This window comes from Neovison vison, chromosome 4, assembly GCF_020171115.1.
Source record: "Neovison vison isolate M4711 chromosome 4, ASM_NN_V1, whole genome shotgun sequence".
NCBI lineage: Eukaryota > Metazoa > Chordata > Mammalia > Carnivora > Mustelidae > Neogale > Neogale vison.
Genome location: NC_058094.1, coordinates 221,710,312 through 221,737,104, shown reverse-complemented (window position 1 = coordinate 221,737,104; position 26,793 = coordinate 221,710,312).

The following is a 26,793-nucleotide window of genomic DNA, read 5'->3' as shown; positions in this document are numbered from 1 at the left end:
AGGGAGACAGGAGTGACTGGTTTTTTTCTGAGGGCACACTAAGGAGTGGGGCCCCAAGCTCTAGGCTCCTCTGGCTGGAGATTGGGAGGCTGCCATTTTCATTCCCATCCTCCAGAGCTCTACGGAAAGTGTTCAGGGAAGAAAAGCTTCTGAGAGTGAACCCGAGCAGCTGACTTAGCCTGGGCCCCAGCAAGGGTGGTGCAATTCCACCTCGGGCAAAGACATTTGAGAATCACTGCAACAGACCCCTCCCCCAGATGATCAACAAGAACGTCCAGCCAAGACCAAGCTCACTGATCAAGAAGAACTGTGGAACTCCAGAGCTGGGAGAAAGCAAAGCATAGAATTCATGGCATTTTCCCCATGATCTTTTAGTCTTAAAAAGTTAATTTTTTTAAATTATTTTTTCTTATTCTATTTTTTAATTTTTCCTCTTTCCTCCTCTAACTTTTTTAAATTAGTTTATCTTAACATTAACTTTCTTTAAAAAAAATCCTTTTATTTTTTTTATAGTCATATTTTATCCCTTCCTTGCATTTAATCTTATTTTTGTATGCATACAGGTTTTTTTTCTCTTTAAAATTTTGGGATACAATTTCATCTAATAGATCAAAATACACCCTAAATCTAGGACATGAGTTTGTTCTAGTCTCCAGTCTGAGCACATTCTCTCCTCTTTTTATTTTTCTTTTCTTTTTCCAACCAACTTATCTTATCAATTCCTTTTTTAGAATATTTTAAAAATTGTTCATCTTTACACTTATATTCCATCCCTTCATTGTGTTTACCCTTATCTTTGTATTTAAATAAGTTTTTCTTTCTTTAATTTTTTGGGAGGTAGATTCTTTTAAAGGACCATATTACACCCAAAATCAAGTGGATGGCTCTGTTCTATTCACCAGTCTAATATATATATTTTTTTTCATTTATTTTTTAAATTTCTTTTCTCCCCCTTTCTTCTCCCCCTGATTTTGGATCTCTTCTGATTTGATTAGCATACATTTTTCTACGGTCTTTGACACACTTTTAGTATTTTATTCTCTCATGCGTATATTCTTATCTGGGTGAAATGACAAGGTGGAAAACCTCACCACAAAAAAATAAATAAATAACAAGAACCAGTACCAATGGCTATGGACCTAACAAATACAGAGATTGGTAATATGTCAAATCTAGAGTTCAGAATGATATTCTCAAGTTGCTACCTGGGCTCGAAAAAGGCATGGAAGATATTAGAGAAACTTTTCTGGAAAAATAAAAGAACTAAAATCTCAGCAAGCTGAAATTTTAAAAAGCTATTAAGTGGGGTGCAGTAAAAAAAAAAAATGGAGACTCTTACTGCTAGGATAAAGGAGGCAGAAGAGAGAATTAGTGATACAGAAGACCAAATGACAGAGAATAAAGAAGCTGAGCAAAAGAGAGACAAACAACTACTGGACCATGAGGGGAGAATTCGAGAGATAAGTATTACCATAAGACAAAACAATATTAGAATAATTGGGATTCCAGAAGAATAAGAAAGAGAGAGTGGGGCAGAAGGTATATTGAGGTGAATCACAGTAGAGAATTTCCTTAATATGACAAAGGGAATGTCATCAAAATCCAGAAGACCCAGAGAAGCCCCCTCAAAATCACTAAAAATAGGTCCAACACCCTGTCATCTAATAGTAAAACTGACAAGTCTTAGTGACAAAGAAAAACTGAAAGCAGCTTGGGACAAGAAGTCTGTAACATACAATGGTAGAAATTTTAGATTGACAGCACACTTATCCAGAGAGACCTGGCAGCCAGAATGAACTGGCGTGATATATTCAGAGCACTAAATGAGAAAAACATGCAGCCCAAGAATGCTATATCCAGCTTGGCTGTCACTGAAAATAGAAGGAGAGATAAAAAGCATCCAGGACAAGCAAAAATTAAAAGAATTTGCAAACACCAAACCAGCTTTACAGGAAATATTGAAAGGGGTCCTAGAAGCAAAGAGAGAGCCTAAAAGTAGTAGACCAGAAAGGAACAGGGACCATATACAGTAACAGATCACTTTACAGGCCATACAATGGCACTAAATTCATACCTTTCAATAGTTACCTTGAATGTATATGGGCTACATGCCCCAATTAAATGACACAGGGTATCAGAATGATAAACAAACAAACAAACAAACAAAACCCCCAACCTATCAATATGCTGTCTACAAGAAACTCATTTTGGACCCAAAGACACCTCCAAATTGAAAGTGAGGGGGTGGAAAACAATTTACCATGCTAATGGACATCAAAAGAAAGCTGGGGTGGCAATCCTTATATCAGATAAATTAGATTTTAAGTCAAAGACTATAATAAGAGATGAGGAAGGACACGATATCATACTTACAGGGTCTACCCAAGAAGATATAACAATTTTAAATATCTATGCCCCTAACATGGGAGCAGCCAACTACAAAAACCAATCAATAACAAATCAAAGAGGGGTACCTGGGTGGCTCAGTGGGTTAAAGCCTCTGCCTTCAGCTCAGGTCATGATCCCAGGATCCTGGGATCGAGCCCCACATCGGGCTCTCTGCTCAGCGGGGAGCCTGCTTTCTCCTCTCTCTCCCTGCCTGCCTCTCTGCCTACTGGTGATCTCTGTCAAGTAAATAAATAAAATCTTAAAAAAAAATAACAAATCAAAGAAACACATCAATAATAATACAATAATAGTAGGGGACTTTAACATTCCCCTCACTGAAATGGACAGATCATCCAAGCAAAAGATCAACAAGGTACTAAAGGCCTTAAATGACACACTGGACCATATGGACATCACAGATATACTCAGAACATTCCATCCCAAAGCAACGGAATACTCATTCTTCTCTAGTGCACATGGAGCATTTTCCAGAACAGATTATATCCTGGGTCACAAATCAGGTCTCAACCGGTACCAAAAGACTAGGATCATTCGCTGCATATTTCCAGACCACAATGCTCTGAAACTAGAACTCATCCACAAGAGAAAGTTGGAAAGAACCCAAATACATGGAGTCTGAAGAGCATCCTAAGGAAGAATGAATGGGGCAATGAGAAACAAGAAAGGTCTCAAGTACACAACCTAAGCCTACACCTAAAGGAGCTGGAGAAAGAACAGCAAAGAGAGCCTAAACCCAGAAGGAGAAATCATAATTATCAGAGCAGAAATCAATGAAATAGAAACCAAAAGAACAGTAGAACAGATCAACGAAACTGGGAGCTGGTTCTTGGAAAGAATTAAAAGATTGATAAACCCCTGGCCAGACTTAACAAAAAGAAATGAGAAACAACCCAAATAAGTAAAATCATGAATGAAAGAGGAGAGATCACAGCCAACACCAAAGAAACACAAACAATTATAAGAACATATTATATAAGCAACTATACACGAGCAAATTTGCCAATCTGGAAGAAATGGATGCATTTCCAGAGCCATAAACTCCCAAAACTGAACCAGGAAGAAATAGAAAACCTGAACAGACACACAAACAGTAAGGAGATTTAAACAGTCATCAAAAAACTCCCAACGAACAAGAGCCCAGGGCCAGATGGTTTCCCAGGAGAATACTACCGAACATTTAAAGAAGAATTAATACCTATTCTCCTGAAACTGTTCCAAAAATAGAAATGGAAGGAAAACTTCCAAACTCATTTTATGAGGCCAGCATTACCCTGGTCCTCAAACCAGACAAATATCCCATCAAAAAGGAGAATTAGAGACCAATATCCTTGATGAACACATACAAAAATTCTCACCAAAATACTAGCCAATAGGATCCAACAGTACATTAAGAGGATTATTCACACCAACAAGTGGGATTTATTCCTGGGCTGCAAGCTTGGCTCAGCATTCCCAAATCAATCAATGTGATACAATACATTAATAAAAGAAAGAACAAGAACCATAGGATACTCTCAATAGATGCTGAAAAAGGATTTGACAAAATTCAGCATACTTTCTTGATCACAACTCTTCAAAGTGTACAGATAGAGGGTACATACATAAGAGATGAGGAAGGACACGATATCATACTTACAGGGTCTCATCAAAAGGGTATCATCAAAGCCATCTATGAAAAACCCACAGTGAATATCATTCTCAATGGGGAAAAACTAACAGTTTTCCCTCTAAGGTGAAGAACAGGGCAGGGACATCCATTATCACCACTGCTATTCAACATAGTACTAGACCTCCTAGCCTCAGCAATCAGACTACAAAAAGAAGTAGTGAAACTCTCACTCTTTGCAATTGACATACACTTTATGTGGAAAACCCAATAGACTCCACTCTAAATCTGCTAGAACTTGTACAGGAATTCAGTAAAGTGTCAGGATACAAAATCAACGAAATCAGTTGCATTTCTATATACCAACAACAAGAGAGAAAAAAGAGAAGTTAAAAAGTCAATCTCATTTATAATTGCACCCAAAACGATAAGACACCTAGGAATAAACCTAACCAAAGAGGCAAAGAATCTCTACTCAGAAAAACTATAAAGTACCCATGAAAGAAATTGAGGAAGACACAAAAGAAATGAAAAAATGTGCCATACTCATGGATTGGAAGAACAAATATTGTGAAAATGTCCATGCTACCTAAAGCAATCTACACGTTTAATGTAATCCCTATCAAAATCCCATCCATTTTTTTCAAAGAAATGGAACAAATAATCCTAAAATTTATATGGAACCAGAAAAGACCTCGAATAGCTAGAGGAATATTGAAAAAGAAAGCCAAAGTTGGTGGCATCGCAATTCCAGACTTCAAGTTCTACTACAAGGCTGTCATCATCAAGACAGTATATTACTGGCACAAAAACAGAAACACAGATCAATGGAACAGAATAGAGAGCCCAGAAATAGACCCTCAATTCTATGGTCAACTACTCTTCGACAAAGCAGGGAAGAATGTCCAGTGGAAAAAAGACAGTCTCTTCAACAAATGGTGTTCGGAAAATTGGACAGCCACATGCAGAAAAATGAAACTCGACCATTTCCTTATACTACACACAAAAATAGACTCAAAATGGATGAAAGCCCTCAAGGTGAGAAAGGAATACATTAAAATCCTTGAGGAGAACACAGGCAGTAACCTCTTCAACCGCAAGTGCAGCAACTTCTTCCTAGAAACTTGGCCAAAGGCAAGGAATGCAAGGGCAATAATGAACTACTGGGACTTCATCAAGACCAAAAGCTTTTGCATAACAAAGGAAACAGTTAACAAAACCAAAAGACAACTGACAGAATGGGGGAAGATATTCACAAATGACATATCAGATAAAAGGCTAGTATCCAAAATCTATAAAGAACTTATCAAACTCAACATCCAAAGAACAAAGAATCCAATCAAGAAATGGTCAGAGGACATGCACAGACATTTCTGCAAAGAAGACATTCAGATGGCCAACAGACACATAAAAAAGTCATCAACATCCTCGGCATCAGGGAAATACAAATCAAAACCACAATGAGATACCACTTCACACCAGTCAGAATGGCTAAAATTAACAAATCAGGAAATGACAGACGTTGGCGAGGATGTGGAGAAAGGGGAACCCTCCTACACTGTTGGTGGGAATGCAAGCTGGTACAACCACTCTGGAAAACAGCATGGAGTTTCCTCAGAAAGTTGAAAATACAGCTACTCTATGACCCAGCAATCACACTACTGGGTATTCAGCCTAAAGATACAAATGCAGTGATCTGAAGGGGCATATGCCCCTTCAGAGTGTTTCTTCAGAGTGTTTATAGCAGCCATGTCCACAATAGCCAAACTATGGAAAGAACCTAGATATCTATCAGCAGATGAATGGATAAAGGAGATATGGCACATATATACCATATATATGTGAATACTAGGCAGCTGTCAAAGAAATGAAATCTTGCCATTTGCAACAACGTGGATGGAACTAGAGGGTATCATACTACGAGAAATAAGTCAATCAGAGAAAGACAATTATCATATGATCTCCCTGATATGAGGAATATGAGAAGCAGGGTCAGGGGTTTAGGGAATAGGGAAGAAAAAAATGAAACAAGATGGGATCAGGAGGGATACAATCTACAAGATGTTCTTAATCTCACAAAACAAACTGAGGGTGGTGGGGCGTCGGGGGAGGGATAGGGTGGCTGGGTTATGGACACTGGGGAGGGTATGTGCTATGGTAAGTGCTGTGAAATGTATAAGCCTTATGATTTGCAGACCTGTACCCTTAGGGAAAATAATAAAATAGCTCAGAAAAAAAAAATTTTAGAGACAGGAAAAAAAAAAAAGGAATGAGTACTGTGGGCTATTTCTAAATGTATTTCCAAACATGTAATTTCTGTTTGCTTCTTTTTCTAAAACAGTAAAATAGTTATTCTTGTCCTACTTAAAAAAAATAGTTTATTTTCTAGTGAGAAAAAGAGTCAAGTAACCCACACACACAAATGTATTAAAAAACTGCCATACATAGTTATATTATGATCACTGAAGGGAAGAAAAATACATTTTGATTCCTGGGTCTTTGTTAAATCACAGGATTATTTAATTCTAAAATATTCTAACTCCTGATTTATTACTGTGTGTAATATATATTCAAATTCAGTGTCACATTTTTTATTTAGTTTTCTACTACTTCCCTCACACACACAAAAGTCCAAATTGATAGCCTTTATCACTTTATATATACTTTAATATACTTTAATGACTACAATTTTATATACTTTAGTGACTTTATATACTTTAAATGCTTTAATGACTTTATATACTTTATATAATATACTTATATACTTTAATGACTCCAATTTATATATTTTATGTATACTTTTATGTCTTTATATACTTTAATGACTACAATTAAGTTATGGAAGAATCCTGACCAATACCAGGTGAATATCCTGAGACAGTTCAGCCATTGGTAGTTTCCAGTGAGGAATAAAAGAAAGGTGTATCTCTAAATAGAGGCAGAAAATTGGGTCTATAGTTTGTTTATGAATCTTAAATAAATTTTTAGTAACTCAAAAGGAGAATAATCTATCTTAACCAGTATGGTAAGCAGACTCTTACCCTTCATAATTTTGGCTCTCTGGTATTACTCCTATGTTTATGTTATAGTATACAGCAAAGGGACTTTTCTGATGTAATTAAGGTTAGTAATAAATTCTTGAGAGGAAGTTATACAGGTGAGCCCAGTGTAACCATCTGGGTCTTAAAAAACAGAAGTCTTCCTTAACTTTTTGAGGAACCTCCACAAGTTTCCAAAGTGGCACTATTGGGTATTTAGCCCAAAGATGCAGATGTAGCGAAAAGAAGGGCCACATGTGCCCCAATGTTCACAGCAGCAATGTCCACAATAGCCAAACTGTGGAAGGAGCCAAGATGCCCTTCAACAGACAAGTGGATAAAGAAGATGTGGTCTATATATACAATGGAATATTACTCAGCCATCAGAAAGGATGAATACTCAACATCTGCAAAAATGTGGATGGAACTGGAGGAGATTATGTTAAGTGAAATAAGTGAAGCAGAGAAAGACAATGATCATGTGGTTGCACTTATTTGTGGAACATAAGGATTAGCATGGAGGACATTAGGAGATGGAAGAGAAAAATGAAGGGGGGAAATCAGAGAGGCAGACGGACCATGAGAGACTATGGGCTCTGGGAAATAAACTGAGGATTTTAGAGGGGAAGGGGCTGGGGGTATGGGTTAGTCAGGTGAGGAATGTTAAGGAGAGCATGTATAGTACAGAGCACTGGGTGTTATATGCAAACAAGGAATCATGGAACACTACATCAAAAACTAATGATATGGGCGCCTGGGTGGCTCAGTGGGTTAAGCCGCTGCCTTCGGCTCAGGTCATGATCTCAGGGTCCTGGGATCGAGTCCCGCATCAGGCTGTCTGCTCAGCAGGGAGCCTGCTTCCTCCTCTCTCTCTCTGCCTGCCTCTCTGCCTACTTGTGATCTCTCTCTGTCAAGTAAATAAATAAAATCTTTAAAAAAAAAAAAACTAATGATATGCTGTACCATGACTAACATAACATAATAAAAAAATAACAGTAAAAACCAGAAGTCTTTCTCTGAAAGAAAAGGCAGAGAGAATTAAAGCACAAGAAGACTTCAATATACTGTTGATTTGGAGATGTGAGAGTCCACATCCACATGGAAAGCATGAGAAAAAAAAAATGAGTTCTGTCAACAATGACTGAGCTTGGAGGAGAAGGACCCTAACTCCAGATTAGAACCACAACCAAAGGTGATAGCTTGATCACAGCCTGGCGAGACTCTGAACAGAGAAGCAAGCCACATTGTACTGACTTCTGACCTACAGAAACTATGAGATAATAAACTTCTGTTGTTTGAAACCACAAAGTTTGTAGTGATTTGATCACAGCAGAAATAGAAAGTAACATACCTAGATATTTACAATTTGAATTGCTTCTTCACTTTGATATTCGGTTTCTGTGGGTATCATTTCTCTTTGACTGAAAGTTGTAAAATACGGGGAAATCTTTCCACTCTCTCTTGGCTTTTGGAAACTGCTTTTCTTGAGCCAGACCTAGATGGCTTGTCCTCTTTCACTCCTGCCAATGCCAACTTCCAGATTGTGTGTGGACCTGAATCCAGGGCAGGGTATACTGAAGGAAAAATGATGTTAAAGTCACAGCCAGTTTGGGGAACTACATCTTCAAATAGCTGTTCCATGCATTATGTCAAGGTTCTGTACTACATTCAGTAGGAGAGAAAGGGTGCAGTGTACTAAATCCATTTTATCTGGGAATGGAACGCCGATGCCCATAACCTTAAAACTTACAAAAATTTAATTTATGGTTTTCCAAAATTCCCTAGAAAATATATATTTAATAAGAGTGCTTTCTTTGTGATTTATTGCACTGTCTTGCAAGTAGAAGGAGTCATCAAGAACTGGCTGGTAGAATTCAGTTCACAGTAAATGTGGCATGATAAATGACAGGGAGTCTGATACTGAGTGAAAGTGAATAAAAAGTGAATAAAAAGAAAAACACCTTAAGAGGAGAAGACAAAATGGACAAGAATCCAAAATATCTTAATATTCAGCTTAACACCAATATTTTTACAATAAGTATTTATAATCTCAAGTGAAGATGCAATACTCCTAGAAATATTCAAAAGGAAATCATCATTGCAAAGAGAAATAACTTTTTAAAAATGAGTATGAAAGAGAACCAATCAATTTTCTTTAAAACACGGTTATTGACTTCATCTTCAGAAATATTTCAGTTCCTTATTCTAACCTAGGAGTACACCTTTTCAAGTCCAATAGATAAAGATTACACACATGTCAATACTCCAAAAGTAAAATAGTATATTTGGGTTAAGTCATTAATAGTGGATATGAGAAAGAGTGGAGGCTCTATCCTTCACTATAATTACTACAAAGTGGCTCTTACTCTTCAAATCCCTTCATCATCCATTTTCCTTTCCTGGTCTTTCCTCTCTGTTCTGCTAACTATTGCAATTTATTATTTTCTTTTCTTTGCTCTGTGGAACAGCACTACTGCTTTGGGGAGTATGTGAAAAATTCAACATGTGACCTTCTCACTGAAGGGAAATTGTCCCCCAATAATATTTGCTGTTCAGTGTATATTTTAAGAATGACAAACACTTGGGGGTGCCTAGGTGGCTCAGTCTTAAGTGTCTGCTTTTGGTTCAGGTCATGATCCCAGGGTCCTGGGATGGAGCCCCGCATCAGGCTCCCAGCTCTGTGGGAAGCCTCCTTCTCCCTCTCCCACTCCTCCTGCTTGTGTTCCCTCTCTAGCTGTGTCTCTGTCAAATAAATAAATAAAATCTTTAAAAAAATGATAAACACGGGGTGCCTGGGTAGCTCAGTGGGTTAAAGCCTCTGCCTTTGGCTCAGGTCATGGTCCCAGCGTCCTGTGATTTAGCCCCACATCGGGCTCTCTGCTCAGCAGGGAGCCTGCTTCCCTCTCTTTCTCTGCCTGCCTCTCTGCCTACCTGTGATCTCTGTCAGATAAATAAATAAAATCTTTTAAAAAATAAAAAAAAATTACAAACACTTGATCCATATGTTTTCCTCCACTTGCTATTACTGGAGAAATTTTCAGGATTCTTGTTATCAGTGCATTTCACAGTTCTGGCTTACAATCCCTTAACTTCCATAACACCATAGTATTTATCTTCGTTATCAAGCAACCATTCAGCCTGGCATATAGGGACGAATACCATGTCCCTAGAGTTGGAAAAACTGTCCTAAATTAACTATAACTGCCCCCAAATTTTAAAGACTTTCTTTTTTTTTTTCTTATGGAGGGTAACATCCAAGCTCTGATATCCTAGAGTCTCAGATATCTTGACTTCTTAGTCGTGATCAGGACTAAAATACAGTTTCCATCTGAAGTTTCTTCATTCACTTCTAGTTCCTTTTTTAGCCACCAGTGTCCTCACATTGTAGAGAACTTCATCCTTCAAAGAGGTTCCACACAGTACTTAAAAGGAAATGACAGACCTGTCAACCTAGACTTCTGAAAATATCCCCAAGATAAGATATTTGGGGTTTAGGTGTGGGGCAGTATATAAAAAGCGTATTTTTAGGATTTAAAGCAATATCCAGACCAAAATGGGATCGACACGCTTTCCCCTCTTCCTGCTAAATTCGACTTAAAACCTTAGATAATATACATAAAACAAATAGTGGCTCTGAAAAGTGGTGAGAAAAAGGCAGACTGGCTAGGGACGGGAGCCTGAAGAACAATAGGTTGGTGCGTCTATTGGGTTTTCTTTTTGCTACCCATATCCATCCCAGACTGGGTGTTAGAGAAGTCAGCAACACAGAAACACCAATGGTGCAAAGAAAGGGCAAGAAAACCTTCATTTTTTAGACAAAGCATAGGAACATAAGGACAAGCTAGTAAGAGAGACAAAACGAAATACAAAACAACTTTAACAGTGACAAGTCCTAGTCCAGAAACCATGGAAAAAGCTGCAGTCTTATCATCTAACTTGTCATCAAAGGCCAAGTAGGAAGACTAGGCATATAGCCTTACCTGGTTATGGTGAAGTGCCCCTACACACACACACACACACACACAATCCCACAACTGCCATGGTGTGGTATGCAAGAACACTACATGAAGAGCTGGGAGTTTCTCCCTTCCCCAGCAGTAATGAGCCTCTACCACCATAGTGTCAGTGGGAGCCATGCAGACATCCTGGACTTCTACCCCATCCTGTAGTAATAAGGCATATCTATTATTCCCAGCCAAAACCAGAAGATTCAAATGCAAAGCTGAAAATCTCACCCCCATCCAGTGGTCACTAGGCATACTCTGCCACCACGTTGTCAGTAGAGGCTACTAAAAGAGCAAGAATAAGATTTCCGTCCTCCTGCCAATTAGCTGAAGTTAGCTGAGGACAAGTAGGCAGTGTGAGAAATAAGGCACCCACCATCCACCAGGGTGTCAAAGGAGACCAAATGGAAAAGCAATTTCTTTTTTTTTTTTTTAAGATTTTATTTATTTATTTGACAGACAGAGATCACAAGTAAGCAGAGAGGCAGGCAGAGAGAGAGGATGGGAAGCAGGCTCCCTGCCAAGCATAAAGCCAGATGCAGGGCTCTGTCCCAGGGCCCTGGGATCATGACCTGAGCCAAAGGCAGAGGCTTTACCCCACTGAGCCATGCAGGCGCCCCAAAAAGAATTTCTTAGTGCCATGCCTATAATCCATTCTGGTTTAGTGCTCTTCAATTGTAAAATTTCTGTGTCTTTTATCCTTATAGAGAGTTTTTCTGGGTTGGGAAGAGATTTTGTTTTAAATCATATTTCCTCAACAAGTTATAGAACAAATATGCTTTCCCATGTTTCTGCCTCCAACTGGTTTCACTGGAGAAGTAATTTAAAGAGAGAGAAATCCCCTGTGTCCTGAATATCTTTCATGCATTTAATTGAGAAAGAAGGACCAGTAATTGTCACTTGCAAATCAACTAAGTAACAGGAACAAAGGCTGGGGAATTGTGACAGGAATGTTTTGGAGATATTCACTATTATGGAAAATTTATCATTCATGAAATTAAAACTTACCCAGAAGATTCTAACTAAGTGGCCAAACAGGAGAACAGTAAATATTTGTGGAAAGAAAGAATGAATGGATTATTGATGATTCTATTTTATTTTTTTCTATTTTATTTCCATTTCTTTGTCCTAGTCACAGATTCTCATCTTATACCTAAACCTTACAATAGGTTCTTTGTAACTGTTACTCGGTTTTCACTCAAGTCTAAATGTCTCACTCCTCCTGCATGACTCCTTCCATAAAAACAGTCTTGCACGTCACTGTATTTCTTTTTTTTTTTTAAAGATTTTATTTTATTTATTTGAGAGAGAGAGACAGTGAGAGAGAGAATGAGCGAGGAGAAGGTCAGAGAGCGAAGCAGACTCCCCATGGAGCTGGGAGCCTGATGTGGGACTCGATCCCGGGACTCCAGGATCACGCCCTGAGCCGGAAGCAGTCGCCTAACCAACTGCGCCACCCAGGCGTCCCTCATCACTGTATTTCTAAAGGAGGCCCATGTCTCTATAGTATCTTCAACTCAAATGACTGCTGTAAAAACACAGTAAGATCGGATAACAGCTCTTTATTCGGAACTTCCTATAGCGAGAGAGTCCATCACCATCACTTCAGCTTAACAGAGACTCAAAAGAAGGCAAAGGAGGAAAGCTTTATAGTCGAGAAAAAGGTAAAGAATTCAGGTTATTGTTATCCTGGAAGCTGGAAGTGGACCACATGAAAGGAGGGCATCCTGCGTGATTGGTTAGGGGGAAGATATTGGATGTTCTCTAGTTAGCCCTACGTTAGAAGAGGAGCAAAAATAGAGAGAGATTATTGATCAAGTCCTGGCCATTTGGGGCTGATCTCAGCAGGGGTTGTGTTGTGGTTTCTGGAGCTGACTGCTACAGATGGGGTCAGAGTTCTATTGTAATAAATGGTCCGGCCATTTCCTGTCTGTATAGTCCGTCTCTAACTGGCTACACCTGAGCCCATTTTTCCTTTCCCGGGCTAAATTCAACAAATATCCTCTATAGTTTGGTTGGTGCTTCCACTAATATGCAAACATTCCAGAACTAGATGTTATTTTTTTTTCAACTATTCCCTTTTTCCATAATGCTTTCCACCATTCTCTATGACTACCTCCTATCTAATTCCTAGAGACCATCTCAAGAACCATCAATGTCAAAAGAATCTTCCCTTCACCCTTTCACCCATTAAATACCAAAGAAACTGTTCTTTAAACCCCTAGTGTTCTGATAACTTACCCCCAACTATTATTGTGTCACATGACATAAAATACTGCCTTGTTAGACATTTTGTTTTCTTTTTTGTCTGTTTAATGGAGGGCTGGAATCAAGTCTGAAGCTTTTGTTTGTGTCACTACAGAGCAATGAAAATAATTTCAGTCAAGAGGATAAGATTTTGAATGCCAGCTCTATCATTTATTAGTTCTGCAAACCTAGACACTATGCTTTTCTAGTGAATAAGATGGGAAACACTAAAGAAATCTGATTAGGTGGCAAAAATTTAAATAGAAAATACATGTTAATGTTTAATGGTTAATGTTTAACCATTTTTACTTTCTTCTTGTATCCACCTCATTATATAATGTTGAAAGAATGTTTATAGCAGGATTCTAGGAAGATGGCAGAGTAGAGGACCCTACTATTCATTAATCCCATGAATACAACTTACACTGACATCAGTTTAAATAACCCAGAAAATGTCCCAGCCTGGCAGAATAAATTCCACAACTAAAGTAGAGAAGAGGCCATTAAAAAAAAAAAAAAAGGAGTACTCAAACAAAATCAGAAATGAAAGAGAAGTAACAACTGGTATCACAGAAATGCAAAGAATTATAAGAGAATATTATGAAAAGATTTATGCCAACAGATTATATAACCTAGAAGAAATGGATAAATTCCTAGAAACTCATAACCTCCCCAAACTGGAGCAGGAATAAATAGGAAACTTGAATAGACCAATTACCAGCAATGAAATTGAATCCAAAAACTCCCAAACAAGAACTGAGAACCAGATGGTTTCACAGGTAAATTCTACCAAACATATAAAGAAGATTTAATACCTATTCTTCTCAAATGATTCCAAAATTTAGAAGAGGAAGGAGAACTTCCAATTCATTCTATGAGGTCATCATCATCCTGATACCAAAGGCAGATAAAGACACTACCAAAAAAAGAATTATATGCCAATATCTCTGATGAACATAGATGAAAAATCCTCCACAAAAATATTAGCAACATGAATTCTACAATATATTTTAAAAAATCATTCACCACAATCAAATAGGATTTATTCCTGAGATGCAAGGGTGGTTTAATATTTACAAATCAACCAACATGATACATCAATAAGAGGAAGGGTAAAACACCTGTTCATTTCAATGGGTGCAGAAAAAGCATTTGACAAAATATAGCATCCATTCATGATAAAAGGCTTCAACAAAGTCAGTTTGCACGGAACATACCTCAACACTCTAAAGGCCATATACGAAAAACCTACAGCTAACATCATATTCAATGGTAAGAAAACAAAACAAAACAACAACAACAACAACAACAACAACAAAACTGAAAGCTTTCTCCCCAACATCAGGAATAAAACAAGGATGTCTACCCTCACCACTCCTATTCAAGTCCTATCCACACCAAATAGACAAGAAATAAAATGCATCTAAATTGATAAGGAAGAAGTAAAACTTTCATTATTTACAGATGATACAATATTATATATAGAAAACCCAAAAGACTCCACCAAAAAAACTACTAGAACTGATAAATGAATTCAGTAATGTCATGGGATACAAAAATCAATGCACAGAAGTCAGTTGCATTTTTATATAATAACAAGGAAGTGGCAGAAAGAAATTAAAAAAATAATCCCATTTACAACTGAACCAAAATGAATAATGTACCTAGGAATAAACTTAAAGAGGTGAAAGACCAGTACTCTGAAAACTATAAAATACTGTCGAAAGAAATAGAAGATAACACAAATGGAAAGATATTCCATGCTCATGGATTGGAAGAATAAATACTGTTAAAATATCCATACTACCCAAACCAATGTACAGATTTAACGCAGTCCCTATCAAAATATCAAAAGCATTTCTCATAGACTAGAAAAACAATTCTAAAATTTGTATGAAACCACAAAAGACCCCAAAGAGCCAAAGCAAACTTGAAAATATCACAATATCACAATTCCAGACTTTGAGTTATATTACAAACCTCCAGTATTCAAATTAGTATGGTACTGGCACAAAAACAGACAGGTAGATCAATAGAACAGAAACAAAACTCCAGAAATAAATCCATAGTTATATGATCCATTAATCTTCAACCAAGGAGGCAAGAATATCCAATGGGAAAAATACAGTCTCTTCAACAAATGGTGTTGGGAAAATGGACAGCTATATGCGCAAGAAGGAAACTGGACCACTTTCTTATATCATACACAGAAAATGAACTCAAAATGGATTAAGGACCTAATTGTGAGCACTGAAACCATAAAGATCCTTGAAGAGAACACAGGCAGTAAATCTCTGACATCAGCCATGGCAACATTTTTCTAGATATGTGCCCTGAGGCAAAGGAAATGAAAGCAAAAATAAACTATTGGGACTACATCAAAATAAAAAGTATTATTTTGCAGAGCAAAGAAAAATATCAACAATGAGATATCATCTGGAGAAAAAGGAACCCTCGTGCACTGTTGGTGAGAGAGCAAGTTGGTGTAGCCACTCTGGAAAACAGTGTAGAGGTTCCTCAAAACGTTAAAAAGAGTACTATCCTACAATCTAGGAATTGCACTACTAGAAATGTACCCCCTAACACAAAGACACTAATTCAAATGGATACATGCACTCTAATATTTATTGCAGCATTATTTATAACAGCAAAATTATGGAAGCAGCCCAAGTATCCAATGATAGATGAATGAATAAAGAAAAATTGGAATATATGCAATGAAATATTATCTATAAAAAAGGATGACATCTCGCCAATGCTACAACATGGATGGAGCTAGGGTGTACAGTGCTCAGCAAAATAACTCAGAGAAAGACAAATACCATGGTGATTTCACTCCTATGTGGAGTTTAAGAAACAAACAAAACCAAGTAAAAAAGGGAGAGACGCACACACAAACCAGCAAACAGACTCGTAACTATAGAGAACAAACTGATGTTTAACAGAAGGGAGGAGGGTGGGGGATGGGTGAAACAGGTGAAGGGGATCAAGAGTCACTTCTCTTGATGAGCACTGAGTAATATAAAGAATTGTTGAATCACTATATTGTACTCTTAAAACTAATATAACACTGTATGTTAACTATACTAGAATTAAAACAAAAAACTTAAATTAAAAAAAATAATAATAGTGCTTGTAGCAGATAAGAATAAATCTGAACTTTATTAGCCTAGATTTCATACTTGTAATACTGTACATCTAGATAATAATCAGCATTTTCTTCCTTTTCTCAACTAAGTAAGCATCAGTTATAGAATCAATTTAGAGAAAATTTTACTTTGTTGAAGAAATTGTTCAATTGTTTGAAGTAACCCTAGTTTGAAATAACTTTGAGTTTTTATAATCACTGATACAAACACAAGTATATTTTGAAAATATTGGAAAAATAAAGATTAAAAGAAACCCAAGTGACTTATTTCAAAAATAAACACCACATTCCATTCAGAAATAAAAGCTTTCAAAAAATGTGCTTCAAAGTTCTAGTTGAAGACTTACTGTGAGAATGAATTTATCTCCAAAGAAAGTATTTTTAAATACAACGGAAATAGAGAATCTAGTCTCAATAAGACCACATAGAAGAAAACTGTCATTTCCTGAAGTTATGATAAGATTTATGCAATTTTTTTCTACAGTCCTAACTTTACAGGGTAGAGTTTTTAAGTTTTAGTGTCAGTAAAAAATACCATTTTGAAGGCAACTGGCTTCCTTTCCATAAGACAAGAATATTTGGAGTTTTCACACTTTTCTAAGTAGCTTATCTGATTTGGATTCCCAAACAATCAGTGGTGTTGTCTAAACATAAGACAACAATATTCTTTATGAAACAGTGACAAAGTGTGTTGTCACAAAAATATGATACTTATAAATGGCCTAAACTACTAGAAAAATATTCTCTGAATTTTTGCAGAGTAAAAGCATGAAGAAAACTATCTTTTCTACTGTACATATTGGGTAAGTACAAAATATGTTTTTTATTATTTTCAGAAGACTTTAATATTAATACTTTTATGAATATTAGTAATTTCTCCTCCAGGTTATCACACAGAAATTTGTCTACTCCCAATGTAAAAAATAAAACATTGACCATCACATGTGTATGAATATGCATCAGAATAATTAGTAGTAATTCATTAGTATGTTTCTTGGGAAAAATACTTTTAAAAAATATTTTATTTAATTATTTGAGAGAGAGCAAGAGAGAGCAGGGAAGGGCTGGGGGCGGGGGGAGCCAGAGAGGACATAGAGGAAAAGGGAGAGAATCCCCAATAGACTCTGTGTGGAGCAGAGAGCTAGATGTGGGGTTTGAGCTCACAACCCTGAGACCATGACCTGAGCTGAAACTGAGAGTCAGACACTTAACTGACTGAGCGACCCAGGTGTCCCAAGGGAAAAATACTTCTGAGATGCCTGGAACAAACTCTCAATGAAAGAGGAAACTTATTATAATAGTCAACATGGCTGGCATAATTTAAAGTACATTCCCAACTTAATTCAAAATTAAATGTAACTATGGAAACTTGAAAACATTTTAGATTTTTAAGATTCAGTAAGCTAACGGGGAAAAGACAGTATATCATAATTCTTATTTCCTATATTATGCATACTTCTTCATTCCCTTTATAACCATGATGGGCATAAACATAGTTATCTTGCTATCTAGTATGCAAAGAGGGATTTAGACAACAACTATCAACATCATACACGTTTTTTTTAAAAAGCATTTTTCTGAAGGATTATTTACATCATGTTATTGTGGGGCCCGAATAAATTTCTTCAAAGAGGTCAGCATTCTAATCCCCAGAACATACGGCCATAAAACCATACGCTTAAAATAACTTTTCAGACGTGATTGTCTTAAAATAAGGGATTATCTTGGATTTTCCAAAATAACCCAATAGATTTATAAGCATTCTTATAAAAGGGAGACATATGGTCAAAGAAGGTAGAAGATGTTATGTTGGTGGTTTTGAAGAGGAAAGAAGAGATTATAAGCCAAAGAACATGGCCTCCAGAAGCTAAAAAATGACAAGAAAATGAATTCTTTCATGAACCCTACAGAAGGAAGAGAGCTCTGCCAGCACCTTGATTTTAAGCATTTGACTTTCAAAATTACACAATATGTGTTCTAAGTTTGAGGTAATTTGCTACAGAAGGAATAAGAAACTATCAGTTATCTTACTATTACTTGATTACTTTAAAATTTTGTTTCTATATTTTATGAATAGGAAACCATTCTGGAATGCAGGTATTTTACAAAATGTATTATTTTAAAGACAAAATAGTGAAAAATCTACCTGGGCCAGTATGAGCAAAGAATTGGGTATTCATTTATTCACTGGTAAACTAAAGATTGAAATTTTTGATATTTTCACTTTTTCTTCTAATTCAGAATTTGCATTAGTACTTATTTATAAATGCCATGTAATCCTAGCACAATGCTCAGGGACAAAAGTCTGTACTCTGAAGCAGAGAGGCTCAGATTTTAACTCCGCCTTCACTGGCACACTTAGGCAATAACAACCCTTAGTGTCTATGTTCATATGTGAAAGGAGGGTAACCGTCCCTGGGGTGTTTTAAACATTAAATTAAGGTATTTAAAAAGGTGCTGACCATGTATTAAGCTCAAGAGATTAGAAGGATGACAGCACTGATCGTGAAGACATTAAAAACAGAACAGGCCCTGCATGGAGCTGTGTATTTTAAGGTCACCAAACTAAGATTCAACTTCATTACCATCTCATCTGTCCTAGGCAATGGAATCTTAACCAGACTATCAGGATTGATCAGCATTATTAATCATCATCTACCTGATAGACCCCCTGCCATCCAAGACAAGGAAAGAAACCTTGCAATAACCAAACCACTTTTTACTCTTGTCGAACGTCCTTGGTCCTGCTCCCTTCTGCCTAGATCTTTTGTTTTGTCTAGTTCTTGGAAGCTCCTGTCTAATCTGCTAGATTGGATGCTGACCAATTTGTGAATCCTTGAGGAAAGCTAGTAAGATATTTAAAATTGACTCGGGCTTTTTTTTTTTTTTTAATAAAACAAAGAATGTTGATGAATATAATGAGTTCCTACTGTCAATATGGACTGGAATCCTAACACTGAAGTCTTCCCGAAAGTCCCATTTTTAAGATCTGGGGCATCTCATGTATAGATACAACTTTTAAAAAAATTATCAGTCACATCAGTACATAAAAGGCAGAAGACAACCCAACTTCCCAAGAATGGCTTAGCTGGTGTGTGCGGTGGCAGTGATGAAGGTGGGTAGAAGCCAGAAGCAGAGGCAAAGAAAATGTAAGTGATTTGGCAAGTTTATTGGGAACCTGCATGGAACACAGCTCTAAGGAACTAGACTTACATGAAAAATGAGCTTATTTCTACTGAAGGCAAAAATAAAATTATTAGATGGGGAATGGGGGAGAACAAAGCCAGAATTTAAATGATTTTTTAATACTAAACCATATTTTTTAAAAGATTTTATTTATTTGAGAGAAAGAGAGAGCACGCACATCAGGGGGTGGTCAGAGGGGGAAGCAGACTTCCTGTCAAGAAGGGCGCCCGCCCAATCCCAAACTTAATCCTCAGACTCCAAGATCATGATCAGAGCTGAAGGCAGTCGCTTAACCAACTGAGCCACCCAGGCACCCCTAAACAACCCTTTAAAACTTTCGTTTCATCTTAGTTTTGTGACAAAATGTTATTTTAGTCATTTTATGCAAAACATTTCTCAATGAAAATTACCTACTGAAATCCAAATTTTGTTATTTAAGTCTATATTCCCAATAAGCACCTGTACTGTACAAGCTCTTCACAAGGCGGTAACAGAAAATTAGCCACGTATTTGGAGAGTGTTCGCTTCTCTTCTCTGTTCGCCTCCCCCATACACAATCTCAAAACCTACGGACACAGGCTTAAGCGTAAGTCATTAAAGCTTCCAATAAATAATTTTTATTATAATATTTCTGAAGCATTGGGTGAAAAATTTAGACGGTCCTAAAACGTTTTTCTACAGCAAACTCTAAAGATTCTATTTTAGCTCTAGTCAGTGATCTCTCAAAACACTTAAAGCTCAAGTTCCGTTAAGCATCTATGCCTGACATTTTCTTCCAAAAGGAAATTAGGAGTAATCAATCATGATGGCCTGAGGGAGTTTCCAGTGAAAAGAGCTATTTGAATATCTGACTTGTAGGCTTCACTTCCTAATTTGTTATGAATATGCATTTCTCTCCTTATAAAATGAGTACTTAAAAAAAAAAAAACCACTGGGCATAAACCTTTAATACAAAAGTTACTTTTAAAAAACCCATGCTCTATTTAAACCCCATATTTAGGAAAACAGTATGTAAGATGCATATTGGTTCCTTCCCATAATCAGTTATTTTTCCTAATTTTTTAATTTTGTTTTCTTTGGTTTGCATTGGTACTATTTAAGTCCAAAATATTAAAGTAGTTGAGTTTTAAACAGGCTTTTTATAGTTTTCTTTTTTAAAAATGTATCCAGCAGTTATTACCACACATATTACATATATAGAATTTCTAGATTTTGTCAAAATTTAAAAGTAAACATGTAGTTACTTTGGTAAAATAGTTTTGGTAGAATAGTGTGAAATCTTTTATGTTTTATTTATAAGACCTTATGTTTGCATTTTCCCAATAAGCAAATCATATTTATCACTTTTTTTTAAAGCTTTTATTTATTGGACAGAGAGAGTAGGCAGAGAGGCAGGTGGAGAGAGAGAGGAAGCAGGCTTCCTGCTGAGCAGAGAGCCCGATGCGGGGCTCAATCCCAGGACCCTGGGATCATGACCTGAGCCGAAGGCAGAGGCTTTAACCCACTGAGCCACCCAAGAACCCCTCATATTTATCACTTTTAAAGAAGGACTTTCTACAGGAAAGAAAATAGTGAAATATTCATCTGATTTTTCCTAGTCTCTTTTTTTAAACCAGTTTCCAACCTTCAAATAGTGTGCTAAGTCTTCCGTGAATCTTTTGAATCACAAGATAAAAATAAATACAGCATCTGATTTAAAACTGATTTGGCAATATTGGCTTGATGCAATTTTCACAACTTCCCAATAAAATAAACATTAAGGTAAAGAAAAGATGAAAACCTAGAACACCATTGCAAATGTCGTCTTTAAGTTTCAAAAATGGAAGGTTTCCTCTGAAATATGGACTACTGTAACAAAATTAAGAAATGTAACTGCTGATGAATATATGTTATATTCATGTGATACTAAAAAGGGATACATTTTATCCCTCCTGCCTTCTGTTCATCTGGGTTTATAAACTCCAGTGTTTCTTCCCATCAGAAAATTGAGTAACCACCATCAACTATATTAGTGCTGTTGTTTAAGGCAGCCGAAGAATTATTTCCATACCCTCCATCTCTGATAATGGTATTCATTTTTCAAATCCAGAAAAAGATGGACACCACCACCTACACATGCAGATGCATGTGTACACACGGGCACGTGAGCACACACACGTTACACGCTTGCAGGTTTAAACCCCTACAAGTACACAGCTCTGTTAAGTGTCAAGACAGGAGAGAGTTCCAGTAGCAATGCATCTAGAGACAAATTTTAATGGTGTTGATGTTTTGGACTATCAAAAAGCTAGGGAGTAGTGATAAGAAAAGATTCAATTTACTAGAACCCAGCCAACTAAACCCTGCCATTCTCTGGGAACTAGACTAATAGCTGTGCACATTTACCCAATGTATAGCTAAAAATCTATATGATGAAGAAATAGCAACTCAGGGGCATCTGAATGATTAGCTTATTGACAAATACCTTTCTAGACAGAAATTTGTATAAATTTTACATGTAAAATATACGATTACTATATAGTCCAGATGAATATTTTAAAACATTATCAGAAATTTTCAATGGAACTTAAGGGGAAAAAATACAGAACATTTATTTAACAAGAGAAAAAAAGTGGTAACATCAACATGACAAAAATGAGGATAGAAGTGATTAAGAAAAATACGGAGACAAGATAATTTATAAGGTAAAGAGTAGGGATAGTTTGGTGCTAAGTTGAGTATAACTTAGAAAATCTAAAATTAAAAATGTTAGAAAAAATATGAAGAACAAAGTTTAAAAGTTATTACTGAGTGAAGAGGAAAAAGAATTGAAATTTTAAAATATTTTTAGAAGGTGAGAAATAGGATGTAGAGACAACATAAGTCCAAGTCATTCTTTATTAACATATTTGAGGGAAAAAATAAAACAATTAGTAACATGGAATTTAAACATTGATATGCTCATTGGAGTCCAGTAAATATGTATGAATTATAAAAGTAAAAGCAGGTTAAATAGATCGCTTAACCAGCCTTATCTCTCAGCAAAACTAAATTCCAGATGACCATATTGTTATGCCCCAATAATGGGTCCGTGATTAAAGGAATGAGACTGATACAAAGCGAAGGTCAAGCAAAGCTATATTTCGCACCAAGCATCAAGAATCTAACCGAACGTTCAGGGCCGCACCTCTTACAAGAGAGGGCGACCCTTCTCTGTTTCATAGACAAGCTTTTAAGGGCAAAGGCCATGCGGTCGGGCCTGGCCACGCACAGGTGGGATGAGATTGTAACACGCACAGGAAACGCCACAGTGATGCTAGGTGACCAATTGAGTTACAGTTTACCCTAGTAGACATTTGAACCTGCCTGTCACACCTTGATTGGGATTGGAGCCAAAAAGGCTCCCAAAGGGCAGGGCCCATACTCCTTGGTAACCAGGGAGACAGTATGCATCCCCCTGACTGTCTCCAACTGGCCTGACCCACCTTTGTATCTGGGCTTTGTTACCTGTAAATCCCCTGGGGGAAGGGGAGCAGGGACAGTTTCTAAATAGGTCCTCATACATACAACAAATGCCAATTGATTTTTAGGAACCGTCTGGTAACCCAATAATTTTAGACCTAACTTCTCTGTTGTCTACTAGACACCATGTCAAAGCAGCAAAAATCTCTTCCTATCTAGAAGATCCCCAAAATTGTCTATTTCCCCTTGGAGAAAAAAACTTTTGAAGACATGTACATAAGATATCTGAAATTTGAGTCAAAATTAACTAAGTCATAATTATTTCTTTTAAATACTTTTTATAAGGGTGCCCGATGAGCTCAGTCAGGCGTCCAACTCTTGATTTTGGCTCGGATTATGATCTCAGGGTTCTGAAAACAAGCCCTTGCCTGCCTTGGGCTCTGTGCTGGGCATGGAGCTTGCTTAGAATTCTCTCTCCTTCTCTCCCTCTGCCCTCCCTCACTGCACGTTAAACAAACAAACAAAATACTTGTCTCTTTTCCTACAGGGCCATCAGAAATACACCCTGAACTCAACAGGGTGCTGTCAAGCCTCATTCATTCACTGAGAGCCTCAAAAAGTACCGCTTCTCATTGCCTGTACAATGCAGGCTTTGGCTGGCAGTCTTAGGGGGATGGATTTAGAAAAGACACGAAAAATAAGCAGTAGATACAAAAATAAATAAATAAGAAAGAAAGAAACTATGCAATATATTAGAGAATAATGAGTGTTGCGAAGACAAAAAAAAAAAGGAAAAAAAAAGCAGAATTGGAGGAGACTGTCAGAAAATGTAGGGTGGTAGTGGCGCCTGGGTGGCTCAGTGGGTTAAAGCCTCTGCCTTCAGCTCAGGTCATGATCCCAGGGTCCTGGGATTGGACTCTCTGCTCAGTGGGGAGCCTGCTTCCTCCTCTCTCTCTCTCTCTTTGCCTGCCTCTCTGCCTACTTGTAATCTCTGTCTGTCAAATAATATCTTTTAAAAAACTGTAGGGTGGATAGATCGCACAGTCAAGAGCTACACGTCAACAATTCAAACACAGAAGGATGTGCAGGTAAGGAGACTTTAAGCTCATTATTAGTCATTACTGCTAGTATTACTACTGCATGCTTCTGCTACCATTAGCATTACTGCCATCATTATTACTACTGTTCCTGCTGCCGCTGACACTGTTCCTAATGATATAATTACCATTTATGAAGTATTCCCTATGTTCGCATACATTGCAATGTGTGCTTTGCACAGTTAATGCTCACGGTCTCCTAAAACTGTTACTATTATTTTCCATTTTATAGATATCTAACCCAGGACTCAGAGTACTCATTATCTAGTAAGTCTCACATTGATAGAAGATTAAAATCAACAGATTTTCCTGTGATTTTTAAAACTTCATTAAATTACCTTGTAATTAGATGCAAGAAATACCTCTGGAAAGCCTTTGCTTAAGGCAGCATTGTCAAGCAGATTCACAATTCTTTTTAAATACAATTTTCCTGATTTAAGTTAAAACGCAAACCTTCAGAGAGCAAATATACCCAAATGCTAACTTACATCTTACGACTAAAGTGACTTTTATTAACCCAGATTTTACGCGGTGTTATCTTAATTTTAATGGTTGTATGTCTTAGTGTGAAAAACACTCAGGTAAAGAAAAAACATATCTTAATTTTAATGGTTGTATGTCTTAGTGTGAAAAACAGTCAGGTAAAGAAAAAACATAGCCCACAGATCTAAGAAATCCCACAAAACATTTACAACTGGTACATAAAACATTTTAAGAGTGTCACCTCCAGGCTTTGGCCAGTTTTGCTTTGCAGTGCAGAGGAGCAATAATGAAATTTAACTTCCATCAGCAGAGAAAAATACTGACTTTCATTTTATAATCAGAATAAATATTGGGACTGATTTTTGACATCTTCTATTGGTGGTTAAATTCCAAGGACCATTTTGGTCTCCACAGTGGTTCCAAAATATTCACAAACTTACTAGGATTCTCTTAGCAGCAACTGACAAAAAAAAAAAAAAAAAAGATACTCAAGGACAAGTGTGCCCATTTGCATGGATACTCTCAGCTCAGATTCCCTTGGATCCCTTTACGATTTCTCTATACCTCTTCCTGGCTTCAACATGCTTTTGCCTCCAAAGGCCTGCAGGGGCCAGTCTTCTTGTGAAGAATTCCCTTGGGCTACAGGAGTTGTCCTGTCTGTGGGCTAAGACCTAGAAGCACCTGGGAGCTTGCATCTGTCCTCCCATCCCAGAGGCCCTCAGCCAGTACAGACTAGAGAAGAAGTTAAGAGACCCTGGCTCCTTGGCTCTCTGACCATGTGTGTATATGTCCTGTAGTTGATGGTGTGTGTTTGAGGTGTTTGGGGGAGAGGGGGGCAGTCCCATTAGTCTAACTCATCAGCTTATTTCTGTATCTGCAATTTTTTTTTTGCTTCTTTTTTTGCTTACCTATGTTTTATCAATTAGGAACATAAGGTGTTCAATAAGTATTTACTCCTAACTTTATTCATCCATTTGTTTATTTGGGCAATCATTCACTTGGTGCCTACCCTGTGCCAGTAAGTGTTTCACAATACTCTAGACAGCAGGAAAGCTCATTAAGCATAGAAACATTGTCAGAATTTATCCACAGTGCTCCAACCCCTCATTTTTGTCTAAGGATAAAGTATCACAACCATTAATTTACTGATAAGGCTATTTATAAGTAAACTCCCTCATCTGTAAATATCTGTTTCTCAAATTCCAGAGACTATCTTTGATGTAGTCTATTTCTTAAGGTGCATAAAATTTCAGATACAGCACATACATTTGTTGGATAAGAAAGCATACCTAGGTTCTTACCACTAGGTGAAGATAGTAACCTGAGTTTACAGTGGAAAAAAAATTATAGTAATGCCAATGCCCTTCTTTGTCAGATGAGGAAAACTTGAGTATAGGACCTACTGATTTACTCCATTAATGCAGGTCTTTGTCAGAGAGAGAACATTCACACTAAGATTTTTATCTCATCTTCTCTGGGTTCTTCTAATACCTTATTCCATTATTTTTCTGCTTTCTTTCTGATTTTTCTCTGTCCAAATTTTCTGATATCAAAACTAACAAACAAGAATAAAAATCCAGGAGATAGGGAATATAAAAGCTTTAAAGGTTGGGTTATTTGTTTTGTTTTGTTTTGGTCAATGCCTGCATAAGTTTTACTTTTCTTTCTGAACCCCGAATTGCAGGGTTTAGACTCTCCGGGACTTAAATTAGCAGTGTTTCCTAGTAGCTTGAATCCACAGAACACTTTTTTGGGGGGCTGCCTGTTCCTGGACCACCTAATTCTGATACCTGAACACAGAATATAGCTCATGCTCTTGCTAATGACGAGAAGGCAGGGCAGTTTCACTTCCAGACAGAACTTCCTATCATCTCCTGACTTTTCTCCTCAGACCTCAATGTGCAAAAGTGTTCCCCATCTTACAAAGAAAGGAATCCAATACAAATTAAAATCCTGACACTGTCAATGCATAATTTTCAAATTTTCAAGACATAATTCTGATGTCAATGAGCAGTGAAGTTGCAACAAATTTTTATTTAACACGTAATGAGAACATAGCAGGGAAGCAAATTCAGTCTGATAGAAATTCCAAAAAAATGAATTTTATATTCAGTGGGAAAAATATGTTTATGTA